At 44.7% G+C, this 17,955-nt stretch overlaps 1 protein-coding gene across 2 annotated transcripts in view; it reads right to left on the reverse strand.

Moving 5' to 3' along the window:
- LOC144817963 (prolactin receptor-like) overlaps positions 1–17,955 on the reverse strand; it is a 552,158-nt gene that overhangs the window by 151,653 nt on the left and 382,550 nt on the right. For both annotated transcript variants that reach the window (XM_078674935.1, XM_078674936.1), the window contains one exon: positions 14,100–14,169. The gene's annotated coding sequence lies outside the window, so the exon portion shown is untranslated. The remainder of the gene's footprint in view (positions 1–14,099; positions 14,170–17,955) is intronic.

Here is a 17,955-nt window from a genome sequence, read left to right on the forward strand (position 1 = left end):
GTACAGACCACTGTCCATTTTGATTGTTGATAATAAGATTTTAAGTAAAATGTCAACTGACTTGGACATGCCCTGTAATAAAGAATTAATGGCTGGAGTTCCAATGGTATGAAGATGATAGACAGACCTGGCCTGCTGAAGCCACAGTGCAAGCTGTTGGATCCCTTTCCTTATCCAAATAAGAATAAGGTGGGCAATAGATGTAGTGATTTGGCTATGTTAATGGCAAAGAGAAGTTTTTTCACATCGTGGAAATCTGCTAAAGCCTCGCCCAACTAGCACAATGGATCAGCACAGAACAATATTGAGCAGAAAAAGTAGTGGAATCGCTTAGGGTAGACCACTGTAGGGGTAGAGGTAGGAAATTGACTAGAGGTCGTGCAGTCATTTAAAGATGCAAGCAGATCACGATACACCATGAGAACTTAGGCGTGCAAACTGTGGAGAGCATAACTGGATATCCAAAGAGAGCCACTTGTGATACCCAATGGCCCAAATGGTACAATTCTGTGATCCCTGTATAAGTGTCAGTCTCTAATTTCTTTATAATAAATTACGCACCCAGCTGCTGATTATATTGAAAAGACGCCAGAACTCGACAATTATAAGTTATTACAGTTGAGTTCTGATATTACAATGCCTGGTGCCTTAGGCAGCAGCAGAGGTGAAAGACATTTCAGGGCACAGAGCATAATTGAAGCAGCTGTTTAAAGCAACCAGAACAGAACATTGCCTTTCATTCTTTTGCTCTATTTTTTAGCTTACAATGACAAGCAGCGAGAACATGTTTTATTTTTTGCACTCCTTAAATATTTTGCGAAAAGCGAGAATCTTTTTGCATGTTTCCACACCTTTCGAGCTAGTGTAGCTTTATTTTTTTCAACTGACTTATTGAACTATATGTTAGTTTGCAACAAATAACTAACAGGTTTTAGTGTGTTTTCATTTTTCAGTACAGTTGTTATTTTTGTTCTTCATGTTAGCAAACATGCTCGCTCTTTTATGTGTAACAGCTACGCACCAAGGTTTTAAGATGTTTTCCAGAGGGATTATGATGTGTCCATGTATTATATCAGATAAAGTATCCCCTGGCATACATTATAATGATATTGCAAGTCTCCTTGGAGTGCCATACTGTATAAAAATAAGTGTACCTTTGGCCTCGTTCCCATACATGGTTATTGCACTCCTCTGTGACTTGCAATATCCTTTTAACGTAACGCAGGGGGTAGTTTTCCCTTATATATCACGTAGAAGCCCGGCAGAGGTAGCCCCTGACTTTGCCTCCTCTCCTGCCCCCTCCATCCCACACGTCTCAGACAAATCAGGAATCCGCTCTGGGTATTTCATGAGAACTGTCTCGGCCCTGGTGTCTGTCAATATCTTCTGATTAGCTTGCAGCAGGAATTCTGTAATAAACCTGTATATGCACCACCACCTCAATGGTTGTTTTGTTGTCAGTCTAAATGTTATCTGAGTAATCCATGGTTTGACTTCTGAGCTATATCCTGTATATAATATGAGTAAGATTGATGAACACTGAGCCCTTGAGTTGATGTTCTTCACTACTATTCTTGAAATGTAAAACCATATAATTATTATTTTTTATAAATACAACTGCTCACCTTTAATTCAGGCTCTCTTTAACTGACTACATCTTATGCCCTGCTGTCTCCCTCTACGTAATAGAAGACTAGGTGATGTTTCATCATAAGAGACCAGGGACAAGTCATACAGTAAAGAACACTGCAAATAGACTGTTCCTGATGAATAATATGGAATAACAGCACAGATTACAATAAATTGACATAATATACAGAAGACGGGTGGCATAATTTAAAGAGGAAGTTGAGAAAGGAAGGAGGCAATATAATAAAGACTAAAATTAGTAGAAGTTCATAATTAGAACTGATCTTGAGAGCGAAAGACAGTGATCACATTGACAAACAGTAAGGCGCAGGTTGGAAATACCATTCAAAAAGGAGAAGTTTAAGATCCTTCTTGAATATAAAACGTGAAGCAGTTGTGTAGTGAGGAATAGAGAAGCTCAAAATTCTAGCAGTACAACGAGAGAAAGATTGTCCCATGGTATATTGCTTGAAAGGTAGGAACTCCGGAAGGATTGAATCAGTATTGCATAGAGACCATTGATTTTAAGAGATTTTCAGCTTTTTGGCTATGGTCAGATGGCTGATGGTGTAAATGTCTTTATGAGTAATGCATGCAGTTTTGAAAATGGATCTAGTATCAGTGGAAATGCATTGAAGAGCTAATAGAATGGCGTGATGTCAATTTACTTGCTCCCAGTGACAAAACAAGCCACCTCACTCTTGAGTATTGTCATGGCTAAGTACACATTTATAAGGCCAATTAAAAGGAAGTTGCCATTTTCACGTCTTGAGAGAATGGATTACCCGTCTGATTCCTCACAACAGTCCAATTAAGAAACTTCGGAATTTTTCTCACAGCTATTTTAAATCTGCATAGGTGTGCCAAAAACTGAACAGAAGGAGGACAATAAACATATGGCCACAGAAGATAACATCCAAACTATCTATAAACTTTCACCAATCCAGGAGAGAAACAAAAGCTGCCAATTTAGATTTCAGAATAATTTGAGAGTGACTCCGTTCAAGGGTGGTCACAGACAGAAGACAAGCCTTGTATGAAAGCTAGATCCATTTTCCAGATTTATGTTTTCAAGGTAGCTAGGACGTTTCAACATAAGTCGTCTCCCTGGGGCCTCTTTTTTGCAATTAAGTTATGCTGTGTTTAAAAAGAATAATTTTGGGCAGGATACTACATCCTGCTACTACACTCCCGCTGTCTCTGACAACCCATGACTCTACGGATATGGACACAGGTGAGCAAAATTCTATATAAACCACACCAGGCTTCAAATCTAATAAAGAATATAGCGGGGGATTTAAATAGTGGCTTTAATTATTGAGAGACAACAGGCTAGAGCACACTTTGAATTTAAGGACAGACAACACTTGTTTTGGGAAATTGTGGCGGTAAATAGCTTGCTCGTCATCCTGCAAAATAAGGGGTGGGATAAGACTAAGGTAGTCCACCATGACCAGAATTTTTGATCTTGACGAGTCTCTAGATTTTTCTGGAGCTACTTGTCTACATAAAACCTAATCATTACGAAGACTCTTGAGGGCAACCCAATTTTGTAGGATATAAGGCACACTATATCACTGATGGAGGTTTATATATATATTAAAGAATTTGAAAATGTTACCAGCGGAAAGTGCTTGCAAAGGCTATATTTTCACAGTTGTGTGTCTGTGAAAGTGACAATGAAGACTGCAAGGTTGAGTTCTACAGCTTCAGGATTCATATTATAAGCAACTATTCAGACAAGGAGTTAGAGTATACATGTTGGAGAACTATTATTAAATTTTTAAACTGCGGTGTTATTCTTTGAGACTTGAGTCAATGTGACTCCAACAGATTGGCCTTATTTTGACTGACTGCTGTTGCAAAGTGACCCCTATTTGAGTGGTTACTCCTAGTTTGTAATTTTATTTGTGACTCACCAATTCCTTCTGAACTCTAATACGGCTACAGAGCTATACAATGCCCAGTGTATGTGCTTTGACCCCAAAAACAAAGATGAAATTGGCTTAAAATCGAAATTTGGTACATTTAACTTTACTGTAAGGCCAAGGTATATGATGCAAAAACTACACCGATGGCATGTAAAATTAAATATCACGTTTGGACTGAAGTACTATAGTGTGCCATACATTTAGTGACTGAAAACATGACACAGGCTTCCTCTAAAGCCTGGTCCCCTGCTACCTCAAATTTTTGAAGACAGAGCTGTACTAATAAACTCTTTTACATGCCTAAAAACCTGCTCCTAAGAGTTAATAAGTCAAACCTAAAATTACCTTATCAGTTCTAGAAACCTAAAATCACCTTATTAGCCATAGGTAGGGTGCATAGTGCCTATAAGTGGTATATGTCTAATTTATGTTCACATATACCTGTAGTGAAAGAAATCCCCAAAAGCTATTTTCCTCTATTGGCTTCAGCTCTTCTCATTGGAAATACTGGTAAAACACATTAAATCACTATTTCTGCATTATCCTCTAGGAGACAGTCACAGGAACAGTTCAAGAACTTTTCCTAACTGTTTTTAAAGAACTACAGCTCTTTGGTAGTCAATTGTTTTCTATCTGGTTGGGAAATATAACTTTCAGAAAAGTCAGATCTACTTGCTTGAGCCACTGTAGGCTAATTAGCCTTAGTCTGCAGCTGCTGGCTAGAACTGCCTGTAATGCGGTGTGAAATTCCTTCCAGGAGCCACACAATAGGCCACTTTGATTGACAGGTTGATGTGAATGGGCAATGATGATCCATCTGAGCTCAGCAGAATATTCAGGGTTGGGATCCTACTCCTGTTGGCACAACACTGTTATTTCCTACATAACAGTGGTGCAAAGGCAGCAGTAAAACATTTGCACATTTGAAACGATCAAACTGTCCGAGACCACAAGCCCTGTGCATTCCCTGTCTAGTTATTGATAGATAGAGCTTTGCTTTTCTACAAGTCTTCTCATTTTATATTGTGGTTAAACCCAAAATGTAGGATTAGATATTGGAGAACAGTACTTAGGGCCCGATGTAGGTAATCCCAGATTACCGATTCTTAAATACCGAATCATACCGAATCGGTATTTAAGAACTGGCAATCGGGATGTAGGTATATTTACCGAATTAATTACCGAATCGGTATGATTCGGTAATTAATGAATCGGTATTTACCAATTCTGTAATTGCCATTGATTCCTATGGGCCTTGAGGCCCATAGGAATCAATGTCAATTACTGAATCGGTAAATACCGATTCGGTAATTGGGGGAAACATTGAAGGGTGGCAGGGTGTCACTTTGACACCCTGTTGCACCCCTCAATTGTGCATGGGTGCACATGTTGCTGACATACATGCCCTTAGGGCATGTATGTCTGCAACATGGCACATTTTGTAAAGCAAAAAAAATGCTTTTTGAAGGGTTTTCATTATTTACCACCAACTTCTAGTTGGTGGTAAATAACGAATTCTTAAACCCTTGTAGCACTGAAAACAGTGCTACCTACATCTAAAATTACAGAATCTTTAATTTTACCAATTCGGTATTTTACCGGATCGGTAAAATTACAGAATCTGTAAAATTACCGATTCTGTAATTTTACATGCCCCTACATCTCAATATCCACATACCGGTCGGAAACGGCCGAAAATCGGTATTTTCGGCCGTTTCTGACCGGTATTTGCCTACCTACATCGGGCCCTTATTGCCATAGTAAACTCCACTATGAACCCCAGCTCTCAAAGCCCAAGTTTAGTGTGGCTGAAGACTTTGGCCATCTTGGATTTGCCTTACCACACTTCATTTTGGGCCTGTTTGAAGCAAGACAAACAATAACCAGTGAAAACCTAGGCAGGCCAGGGAACAATTACTCCACTGGTCAGAGCTGGATTAGGAGTGTCTTAGAGTGTCCCTTACCAACAGGCTGGTAAAGCTTACACAGCTGCACCCTCGCACAGCCTTCCTCAGAATACTGCTGGACTTCGAAGGATACCAGGCAGACTGAGCCTGCTGTACTTAGCAGCTGTGATCTGTGAGAAGGACCTGAGTGGACCCCGTTCCAGTCTAAATCAAAGGACAGAAAGAGCTCAAAGATCATAAGGCTGACCCCCTCAGTGGCTCCATGAACATAAAAAAGCTGAACATGTTATTTTAGGACTGGACATTAATGTTGACATCTGCCTCACACCCTGAAAGTCTCTAAATGCCTTCCCGTGAGGCCCTGTGGGCCTTAGAAGTGTATTGCTGTAGTTGTTTGGGCAACAGAAGAAAGCCTATAAACTTTGGAAAGCTCTTCCTCCAGAACTTTATTAGGACCCGCTGGTAGACTTATCCAACGGCAGTTCTAAGGAGGTAGACTGGACTTCAGCTTCGTCCTGAGTAGAGATCTCAGCACCTCTGGAAAAATGACTGAGTCCCATTTTTCAGTAAGAAATCTCAAAAGTTCCAGAGCGCCAGCAGAATCAACCTGCTTCAGGTATCTGGCCTTCGGTTCAATGGTAGCAGCTACAGTTTCAGCTGAGTGGAAAGTTTTTTTTTTCTCAAAACATGACATACCGCATTGGGAGTTAGAAGAAATGTCAATATTTTTCTTTATAAAAGTGAAAAGGTCCCTTTTTGAACTTTTTTAAAGTTCAACCAGGAACGCTGCATTTGGGGTATCCTTGCCTGGGCTACATATCATTCGGCCTGAAATTGCCCTTTAGTCCCAGTCTCTTGTTAACATTGACTTCCATTGGGCGCTTTAATTGCCTTGGTGCTTTTTCTCTTTAATTCTTGAAAAAATGATATCTCCTGTTTCCAATATTACATCTTTGTTGTTATGGTGCTTTATTGGGTGCGACCTTCTTCACCATTTATGCACTGCTCAGAGACTTAACACATTGCCTTTGATTTAAGTCTGACTGCTTTGTGTCATATTATCTGGGTTTGAGTGCAGGTTTATTTAATTTGTGTGACATCTAGCAGATAGTGACGTTATAATTTCAGGTGGACACTTGTCCACTCCAAATAATAATCCACTTACTTATAACTATCATAAATCAGTGCTGGATGCTGAACTTTAAAAAAGATATATTGTAAATATATTTATTTATTTAAAGAGTTTTATGTAGTGCGGACAAGACCACAGGGGGTATCAGAGCGCTTCACAGAAAGGTAGTTACAAGAAATATAAATGACATTAGCACAGGAAGGACCGGAAAAGGACAACATCGGTCACAACAGTAGAACGTTTCAAAAGGAGGAAAGAGTAAGAGAGCAAACCCTAGGGTGAGACTGAAGGACTGACCAAATAATTCTTTCAGCATAACCCTTTGCCTTTCTTAATAAGGGAGGAAGAGTAAATATCTTCACTATAGTACAAGTGGTAGGCGAAACAAACCAGCACACAAAGCCCCTGGGGCATGAAGTGAGGTATGTAGTATTCTATCCTATAGAGGAAATCCGAGAATATTCTTGGAAGCTCAATCACAGCGAGTTCAATAGGGAGCTTTGTGATGTATTCCAGCTCATTGTGCTTGACGATATATAGTTCTGCAACCCAAAAAATCGTTCAGAAGTATTGGAACAAACGATAACATTATTGGCCAATATTTAGCTAAACGCCCATGGGGCTTACATGCAATTCAGATAAAGGGGGTAACTTTTTAAGCTTAGTCTCATGTTTTTAACATGCATTAAATAACTTTCTTCACTTATCCCTTTTTCTTCCCACCCTCCTCTTCCACTGAGATTATTTGTCATGTAAAGTATCTGAGAACCTACTTGGGAAGGGTACGAAAGTTCTCTCCACAGAGATCCTACAAGCTCCAACCTTCAGCTTCAGAACCAACCCTCAGCATTAGAGCTCGGTTCTCCCAATCTTACAGGTTCATGCCTCTGACAAAATCTGTATATGGCAATCAGGCCATAAAAAACTAATAATAGTATGACGTGCATCCACGTGAGTCTTAAATTAATCAAGCACAGCAAGGAAATATCTTCCTTGTCTATGGGAAGTATCCCATAATATCGAAAATGCATGCCCCCAAATCTGAAACTTTCTGTACTGTACAGTAAAATTGGTGCAGCTGCCCTTATGGAATGTGGGCTGTTGTTCCTGTGAACTTTTGTCTAGTACTCGCAAGCACTCGGTGCATGCTCCCAGGTGACTGCAGCAGAATGTGTCATTCATCCATATAAGAGCAGTGTCATTATAAACAGAAGAAACATTGTTGATCTGACATCAGGTGCGGCGTCAGCATAGTTGCTACTTTCCCACGTCTTTCATCAATGTCATTATATTCCCTTTTCCATCCACTCGTCTCTTGAAAACAGCAACAGCTCAACAGCACATGGTTTGCAGAAGCGTCATAAGTAGGTTACAAATATGCAGTGTTTAGCTATTTTGTGCTCGCTGCTTGCCACTAAAAATCACCTCCCAATTAGAGAGACTTCAATAAATCTGAATCTAAAAAAAAACGGCCTTGTGCATAGTGTTGCCGAGCGGTGCCCTCTCTCGCTGCCAGATTGTCTGCACTGGGAGTTGAGGGAACTGACCTTCACCACCGACCACTCCACTAGAACCAGGGTCTTGATGCTCCTAGCACCCATTCCAGAAGCCACCCAGTCAGAGTAACCTATATATACCATTTCTGAAACTCTCTTCCCTTAGAAACAGAACAACCTCCTCAAATTCTGAAAACATCTAAAATTCTCGCTTTCCATTTCCACCAGGTCTGTCGACTCAAAAAAAATAAAAATACATCCACAACACAGACCATCCCATCACCAGGCAGCTGAATGGCTCAGCGTCAATGATGGTAGGGGTGTCCATCATCGGTCCAGTAGGGCTGGATCAAAGTCAGCTATTCAGGTTCGTGCCACAGCCCCACATACCATCCCACCCCCAGGCTCCTGAATAGCTCCCCACATCACTGTTGATTAGGGCTGTATCAACCTCCGCTCTTTAGGCTAACTCAAACCATTGATGATGTAAATAATTTCCATTTAGATCCACTGGATGCACATTTTTTCTTACATAAATAGCCAGAAAACTTGCAGTTGTATCCGGCCCTCCTGGACCTACCCTGGACAACACGCATTATATATTTCTTCGTGGCTACCGACGTGGTGTCGCCTCCTGGTGGTAACATCGCTGCATAAAACTCACCTGGATAAATAAATGGAAGAGCCGGCGTTCTCCCTTTAACCGGGTGCATCCTGTTTGTGTTTGTTTCTGCATCACTCTGCTGGTTTTACTGCGAGCACAGGGTGTCCTAACCGGGGCTCCGAGGCATGCAGTGGTTGCCAGTGTCAGAAACAGCCTGCTAATGATTAACTCATGATGCTGGTGTTTCTGTAATGCAGCCCAGAACTAAAAGCTCTGTTTTGCTCAAGGAATTAAGTCATGGTTCACCCACAACGCTCCCAGGTGGAAGACGTGCGTACACATGGGGTACAGTCGTGTGACTCAGAATCGCCAATGCTCACTCGTCACCCTGAAATGTCCTTAGGGGTCCCGAGCCCCCCTGCCACCCGCCCCATCCCAGGTGTGCCTGCTTACCTATTTCCACTGAGTCGAGTAATTTAAAGACTGTGAAAGGACACAGAACGTGAATTTCAATGGTGCAGCAGGTGCAGTGGCACCGGGGTGCGTTGCTGTGAGGGGCACTCTGAACTCTAATTTATTGAAGTTTTTACTATTCAACAAGAAGGTTTAGGAAGCCATTTTCCTTGCTAGCATTGAGGTTCGGATTTAGGCGGGGGTGAGTTGTGCACACGCCCTTGTGATTTCAGGTAGGGTGCACTGAATTTACTTAGAAATATGCTTTTAGTCATTAAGTTTATTTCGAGGTTGCCTGTACCTCTCCGTTTCTTGAGGCGCTCCATAATAATCTCATTTTCCTCCTATGGTTTCCGTCCCTTCCACCACTGTTCCCTTACAGCTCTCCCAGTGATTCTCAGGTCTATTATAGCATCCGAAAAAGGGATTCAGGTGCGGGAATAGTGAGGAGAGGACCTGACCAATGAACTCTCCAAATCACCTCCTACCCCCCCCCCCCCCCCCCACTAACACCAGCCAGGAGGAGGTGACAGATGCGGTCAGTCGCAGATCACCTGCCATTGAGAGTCCCCGCCCACCAGCCTGTTGGTGACCAGACGTGCAAACCAGGACCTTTTGTGTATATAGCCCTTTAGAGGTGCTGAAGAGCCTCTGTGTGCAAAGCTTCACTTCTTCCGGAACCTGTTGGAATACCGGAGAACCCAGCCTTGCTCTCTTGCCATAGACTGGCCTCCACTCTATTGTTCAATTTATTTGCAAGGGCACACAGGGCATTGTTGGTGACAAGCAATGGACTAGTGAGAGATCACTGCATTCGCACACCCGAACAAAATAATGCAAATAAATTGTGACCCATAGTGCGCTGCCTCACTCATGTTCCCTGCCACTGGTTTAATTTATCCTTTAAAAACAAAAGAGTGCGCTGTACACAACGTCCACTGAACATTAGGATTCCTGTGTAAAGCCTTACACTTCTAAGCCAGAGTCATCACTTACATGCCCCGCCCCTATTTTTGTGTTTCTTCCGCGCTGCAGATTTTGTATCCGCCCTCCCTCCTCCTGAAGCAGAACATGTCATTCTTTTTTTACAAGGCCCTGTTAAGTAAATTGCAGCTAGGAGTCTGCTTTTTAAATTGTTATTTTTTTCTGACAGAGAGAGACAGTGAGGGAGAGATGCCCGTTATCGCCCCCAGAAAGATGAAGGAATGAGTTACCATGCTGTGGATTGAAGCTATGGTGGTTAACCTAGTGAGCTATCTTACATATATTCTTAAATTTTAACCAGACCACTGGAATTATGTAATTCTGGGGACATTGCTTTTTCCGCATAATCCATCATCTGCTGCATAATCTGCAGGTTTTTTAAAACAAAAAAATAGTTTTTAGTTCAAACGGATCAAAAGTTATAAAAAAAAATGTGGTGACACGTGTTACCGCGCAATGGAAGTCCCTTTGCTAAGGTTGACTAGTTATTGCTGTATTTGGGTGTTGAACTAGTACTAATGAGGGTAAACATTTGCACAGGCAATGTTAATGTATGAAAATGCAGTAGTAGTGAAATAATGCTGTCACAAAATGTACCACATTACGCTGCCTTTTTTGCATAATAATTTAGTCAAGCCTGACGCATACACTGGTCAAACCCTGCAACATAATTCCAGTGGCAATGGTGGTATTTACACAGGCTTACCCAAGTGGATGCACTCTTTACATTGGACCAAACACAGATGTTTATGTTTAATTTAAGGCATTTTTAAAAGGACTTCTAGAAACTGATCTGACCTAATGAATAAAAATGTAGGAAGGGGCACCCATAGGTTTTGAGAGTAACTGGTGAGGGCTCCTGTCTACAGAAAGAGATTGGGGTGAGGGGGGAATGTTCACTGAGGGGAGCAGAGAGCAGGTGGAGCAGGCAGGGCGCTAAATTTGATTTCGCCCATGGTACTATTTTAGCAAAGGCCCGCCCTGCTTGGTCTAGGACCCGGTGCATCCTTGCTACACCGCTGAGGCCCAACGGAGGTCCGCTAGATGATGAGAGCCATATGGGCCCACATTACACACTACAGCAGGGTGGACACCTCACAGCATGTCATCACATCAGTTTCCCTTAGGTAGTCACATTAAAGTCCAGAAGTGACAACCATGTCTGCGATAACCTGGAACTACATGGTCAGGCACCCTAGCTCTGGTGACCACAGCTAGCATCTTAAGGATGCCTCTCTTCCTAAGGGAAACGCCAAGCAGCCACAGGCACTGCTGTTTAGCAAGCCCTCTGAAATAATCAAACTGACTACTGACCTTTTACATCTAAATATAGCTTTAGCTTATACAGGCTTCAGAAGCTGCAAGCTGGCTGTTTGTGCCTGTCCGCAACCAACGCTTATTAACGGGCTACAACCTTGTGTGTGTGTGTTTTTTTTTTACAAAGGTTGTTTAAAAACATATAATGGCTTGTCTTTAGTCGAAGGTCAAGTCGAAGTTCAAGTGATGCCACTGTCTGTACTGTCAAGAGGGAGAAAACATGCACTGTCACTCTCGCTGTCCGTTTGATTTGGCCAATTGGCCGCTTAGTCAACAGATATCAGTAACACTACTGAATCTTGAGTAATACAACCCACAGATTTATGTTTCGCTATAACGACTTTAATAACATGGGCACTATAATCAAGTATTAGGTTACCAGATGACTTCATATCACTAGAGCTGTGAGGAGGTCAGTGCATTCTGGGAGTTGTAGCCTTGTTTCAATTCAACTTTCCTGACACACGCTAAAACGATGATATATAAAAGGAAACGTATAATAAACAAAAAGGGGGCAGTGACTCAAGTAAGGGACTGGACAGGCCCTAATAAAAGCCCGGCTTGCTTGAATCCAGTGGCAAAGTGAGCAAGGGACTCAAGTCTGAGCATACCCTGCCACACTTATGGCGGCCAAAAGCAGTACAAAAGGGGGTGGTGATTGCCAGAAACTGGTCCTCGGAAGCTTGTTTCCGGTCCAGGGAAGGCATGGCTTGGCAGTTCGGGCTGGACTGTTCCCATAAGGCACAGGGTCAGACAGATTTGCATATAGCCATGTCTGAACTGGGGTGGCAAAGTGGGCTAAAGAACGGTGATGGATTAAACCCAGATCTTTTGACTGGGTGTGAGTGTTTGATTGGTTCAGATGCTCGGTCTATTACCACCCCCTTTTGTACCGCTTTTGGCTGCCATAAGTGTGGCAGGGTATGCTCAGACGTGAGTCCCTTGCTTAGTTTGCCACTGGATTCAGGCAAGCCGGGCTGAAGACGGCTGCAATGCCAGAAACCGGTCCTCGGAAGCTTGTTTCCGGTCCAGGGAAGGCATGGCTTGGCAGTTCGGGCTGGACTGTTCCCATAAGGCACAGGGTCAGACTGATTTGCATGTAGCCATGTCTGAACTGGGGTGGCAGAGTGGGCCAAAGAACGGTGATGGATTAAACCCAGATCTTTTGACTGGGTGTGAGTGTTTGATTGGTTCAGATGCTCCGTCCATTACCACCCCCTTTTGTACCGTATAGAAAGTTGACAAACAATAACAAGTAGTTGGCAGAGAGTCTTTGTGTGGCTTTACTTCAGGTATGCTTTGTTTGCATTCGGTGGGAACCGCCAACGCGTATCCCTCAAACGAGGGCTTCTTCAGGGCTTTGGACTCTAAAAGCCGCCTGTCGGTGTATCTCACTGTGTTATCCAGTCCTTGGAGTGGTTAACGCTCTGTGGTTATGTACGTTTGTGTCGTTGATCGCAGTAAAGTAAAGCTGGAGCTGTGTCCTGGATTCATCCTATCGTCTGCGGGTTGAAAGGCAGAGTCTAGTAGTCATGCCTATGTAGCGAAGTTGGCACAGACAGTGGAAAAGATAAATGCAAGTTTTTGGTATTCCAATTCGTGTGTTTTAGTTTTTTTAGCCAAGTGTGGGTGTCATCAAGTATTATTTTTTTGAGGATCCTGTGAGGTGACCACTAAAGTCTCCTTGGTTCCCTTAGACCCCTTTAAACCACCTCTTCACCACCCTATATCGCCCCCTCACTTGCATTCATCATACTGCGTTGTGAACAGAAGATCTCTGTGAAAGAGCCCCCTAGTGAAGGGCCCTTTAGGCATTGCAACGCCAGCCAGATGAGGAGTGCCCAATGATGAAGCATAACACCCTACCAGGTGTGTGAGGGCACTTTGATCTGATCATTCGGACCCCCCACGATCCAGCTGTTCAGACCTGCTGTTCCATCTATTAGGACCAGTCCTGTCCCTTACTTGAGGTACTGCTTCCTACGTGTTTATTATACAGTGACTTTGGAAGAGTATGGGTGCAGGACCTCTTTAAATATTAGTCCTCGCCTAGAGCATTAGAGCATTACATATTTTCCAATTCTTAATAGTGCCGCTATCCCCTCTAGAGCCCACTCCAGAGCTATGTTCGCATCTCCACGTCACCCAGGTCCCCAGTCAGGCCAAGTTTATTAGTTTTCTTTGTTTTTCTCCTTTTCTTTCCTATTCTAGTTTTGGGTTTTTTTCTCACGTTCCTTTTCTTCCTCCCATAAGTGGAATCAGTACTACAATAACTTTTCACAGGATCTTGACTCATGGAAAAGGAGAAGGATAGGGGAGGAGGGGAGGGTTAGTTTAGGGGAGTTGTTTCAAAATGTATTGTGCGCATCACGGTAATACCTGAACATGCATGTGAAGGGGAGACTACTCACATTATCCCACAATCTCTGTACAACAAAATGGATAACCAACTGCTATATGCGATGGCAAGTATTGGATGTATTACCATGTTTGATGCTTAATGTCTTGAAAATCAATAAAACAAGTTTGACAAAAAGATATATTAGTCCTCGACCCTCCTTTAATTATATATATATAGTAGGATACTCTAGGACTGCAAAAGTGGTGGCCCCATATAATAATACCCACACTCAATTTTCCAAGTACCTGTGATAGTCATCTGTGCAGAGGTTGGTCCAAACCTTGTCTTAACATGAGCAGAAGACCTGGTGATCACCTATAAGGAGAGAGAAATATGTGGTCAACAAGACTTTTATTTACCTGAAAAAAGTTGCCATGCATTTAATGCAGTCAATGTAAAGGAAGCACATATCACACACTACGGGCCAGTGTTTTGGCTCCTCAATGCACACAACACAGACATCTCAAGGATCCTTGATCCACGCGAGAGTGATTCATCCAGTCTAGATATTTTTTTTTTGTATTCCTGGACTTGTGTTTCTGGGTTCCCATTATAAAAGCAGAAACACTAGTACCCACCTGCAAAGGCGATACCTGGCCTGGATCAGCACCCACTGACCTATAGAACTCAAGAGCTCCGACCGCAAAGTTGTAATTGTATTTATATAGCGCTTATTACCTTCGCCGAGGCTTTGAGGCCGTTTGTGGTGAGTAGAATGCTATTCTGGAAACTAGGATTAATAGTTAGCAGATTATTAATAGGTGATTTCCCTTTTTTCTTTGTGCATTGGTGGTGTTAAGTTTGTCCTCTTGATTAGTAGAGTTTACAACAGGGATAAAAAGTCCCTTTATCCTCGGCTCCTGAGCAGCAAATGCCAAGAACTGGAAGTGCTTTTTAGAGAAGAAGTTTATCATTTTGCCGAAGAAGTCTCATTAAAACTAACCATCAGCAATACATTTGCTATAGTGCTTACCGGGCAGACACTTGCACCTTTTCTTTTTTGCAAACTCTGTCTCATTAGACAAAACATGCTGAGTTACCCGACAGAATTCAAACCAGTGAGGTAGGGCATACAGTCTTTTAGAGTGCATGCATTAACCCACTATGCTCTCTTACTGCCTTTGCTCCTAACTGATAAATTGCAAGAAATAACAAACGTACATGTAGTCATGCTAGTAAATCTACGTTTCTCCTTTACCTAGCTGTGAATTTAGGTATGTGTTTAATTTCGGAAGCCATCAGAAAGCTCATATTAATTGACAGAATGCTTAAAACAATGGCTTGTCCTAGTACGGTGATAATTACCCCGGCATCCTCATTGTATAATAGTTACTGCCATCCAGACTGGCCCTACTCCCTGGATGGAGAGGGATTGCATTATGGTGACCACCTCAGTCCAGATCATTAGCTGTTGAATTGAATGTTTGTAGAATCTTGTTTACTTATTTACGCTTCTCCCCTGTTGATTTGGCCCTAGCTGCTCAGCCAGTGTGAATGTTCAGCGTGGAATGTTGGAGTGGTGATGATGAATGGAATGTTTGAGTGCCTTTGAGGTTAAGTGTGACAGTTGGAGTATGGGCGAGCAGCAGGCAGGCTGCTCCTGGTGTGGCTGCTTGACATGGATTTACCAACCTGCAACTAAGACTAAATACATCTACACTTCAGCTATCTGAACTTCATTATTACAGTGTCCTAAACGTTTCACCTACAAGTTATTTATTAAGATTTGTTAGTGTAATCAGTTCAATGGAAGCAAAATAAGACAAAACACCCAGGATGCATTAATATATCACTGTAAAGTCCAGGACTGAAAACAAAGTCTAATGAGCTGAATCGAGGGGATCCCCTTAGAATGCATATTGCCACCTTTCCAGCTCAGCTAGGCACTGGAAAGGCCAAAAGGAGCAGTTTACCTTCTCTCTGATCATTTCTGCTCAGCAGTCCTAGCAGTGCTTCATTTGTGCCGACACATTTATGGGTATCAGGACTTATTTTTCATCATCTGACTAATCCAGAGCAAGAGAGAGAAAGGCAGAAAAGAAGAATGGAGGAGGCTGAGAAAGATAGGAAAATAGAGAGAAAGGGAGAAAGCAGGGGCCCGATGAGAAAAAGATACAATAAGTGTAGGGTAGGTGTTAGACGGGGACCCTGAGGGTCGGCCGGATACCGAGGGAGAGATCCCCGAGGGGGACCGTCTCCGGCGATCGTACAGACAAGTACCCTCCCTCCCCACAAACAGGCACCACACCAAGTCGAGTTCAAGGCTTTATATAAGGTTCTTAAGGCAAGGATATCAGCGATACAGGATAACTTGGACCCGGGGGTCCTCTCACTTCTAGTCTCTGTAGGGAAAGGGGGTAGCGGGACAGTCTTAGTACCGGATCGGTACAGGTGGTGGTAAAAGGCGAGCTCACAATCCTCGAGCTGGAGGGTCAGTGGATCGGGCCGCGGCAGCGCCAGCAGGCCAAGGTGATAGTCTCATAAAGCAGAGGGCCGCGGCAGCGCCAGCAGGCCAAGTCGATGGTTTCACGAGGCAGAGGGCCGCGGCAGCGCCAGCAGGCCAAGATGGTTTCACGAGGCAGAGGGCCGCGGCAGCGCCAGCAGGCCAAGACGATGGTTTCACGAGGCAGAGGGCTGCGGCAGCGCCAGCAGGCCAAGACGATGGTTTCACGAGGCAGAGGGCCGCGGCAGCGCCAGCAGGCCAAGACGATGGTTTCACGAGGCAGAGGGCCGCGGCAGCGCCAGCAGGCCAAGTCACGGATGAGTTCTTCTCGGGTCTCTCGACTCCAGGATACAACTGCCTTCCTGGTCTGGTCCTGCCCCAGTTATAGGTCTGGTCCCCTTTGATGTCCGGACCCTCGCGCCTGGGGGCCGGGAGGTCCGGGATGAGGGAGTCCAGACACCCAGCAGGGGGGTGGAGCCAGCGCCCAGGCGGCCTGGGGTGATCGACACCTGGCGGAGGAGAGCCGTTGACGATTCCTTCTCCCATTGACTCGCCAAGTGGTCACTCTGCCTCCTGGGGGGAGGTTGGTGCCTCGATGTCGGGCCCGGCCGGGCCCAGGGTGAGGGTCGAGTTGAGGCCACGCGGCCTCGTGCTGCAGTGCCCCAAGATGGCGGCCGGGTCGATGTCGTGGGGTAGATGGTGACCCGGGCCAGCTGGGTCCGGAGCTGGTGTCTTGTAGTGGAGGGATTGCAGGGTACTTCGGGTGGTCGTTGGTGGACTCTGGCTGGGGATGCAGGGAGAGCCATGGTCCTGGTCCCATTGCGGGGAGGGGGTACAGCTCGAACATGCGGCCTGTCCAACATGCGTCCCCCCCAGCTGAAGGCGGGGAGAGTCAGCCATCTTCCTGGGGACTCTCCTCGCTGAGGCGGAAAAAGCGTGACAGGCCGTCGGCGTTGGCGTGGTCCTGGCCTGGACGATGTTCCACCGTGAAGTCCATCCCCTGCAGGGAGATGGACCAGCGCAACAGCTTCGGGTTCTCCCCCCGCATTTGCATCAGCCATTGCAGGGGTCGGTGGTCTGTTTGCACCCGGAAGTGGGTGCCGAAGAGGTATGGCCGGAGCTTCTTGAGTGCCCAGACTACGGCGAAGGCCTCCCTCTCAATGGTGCTCCAGCGCTGTTCTCGGGGCAAGAGGCGTCTGCTGATGAAGACCACCGGATGGTCGACCCCTTCGGCGTTGAGTTGGGAGAGGACGGCCCCCACACCATGATCGGAGGCGTCCGTCTGCACAATGAATTCCCGGCTGTAGTCGGGAGCCTGGAGCACGGGGGCCGTGCACATGGCGGTCTTTAGCTTCTCGAAGGCTGATTGGCAGCCCGGGGTCCAGTTGACGGTTTTGGGGCTCTTTTTGGAGGTGAGCTCTGTGAGGGGCCCCACGATGCTGCCATAGTCCTTCACGAACCGCCGGTAGTATCCGGTGAGCCCCAGGAAGGCCCGGACCTCCGTTTGGCTCGTAGGGGGTTGCCAGGCCTGGATGGCAGCAATCTTGAGTTGGAGAGGGGCCACCAGCCCGCTTCCCACTTGGTGTCCCAGGTAGGTCACGGACCCTTGGCCAACTTGGCACTTGCTGGCCTTGATGGTGAGCCCGGCTTGCTGGAGG

This window comes from Lissotriton helveticus, chromosome 2_1 (assembly GCF_964261635.1).
Source record: "Lissotriton helveticus chromosome 2_1, aLisHel1.1, whole genome shotgun sequence".
Classification (NCBI taxonomy): domain Eukaryota; kingdom Metazoa; phylum Chordata; class Amphibia; order Caudata; family Salamandridae; genus Lissotriton; species Lissotriton helveticus.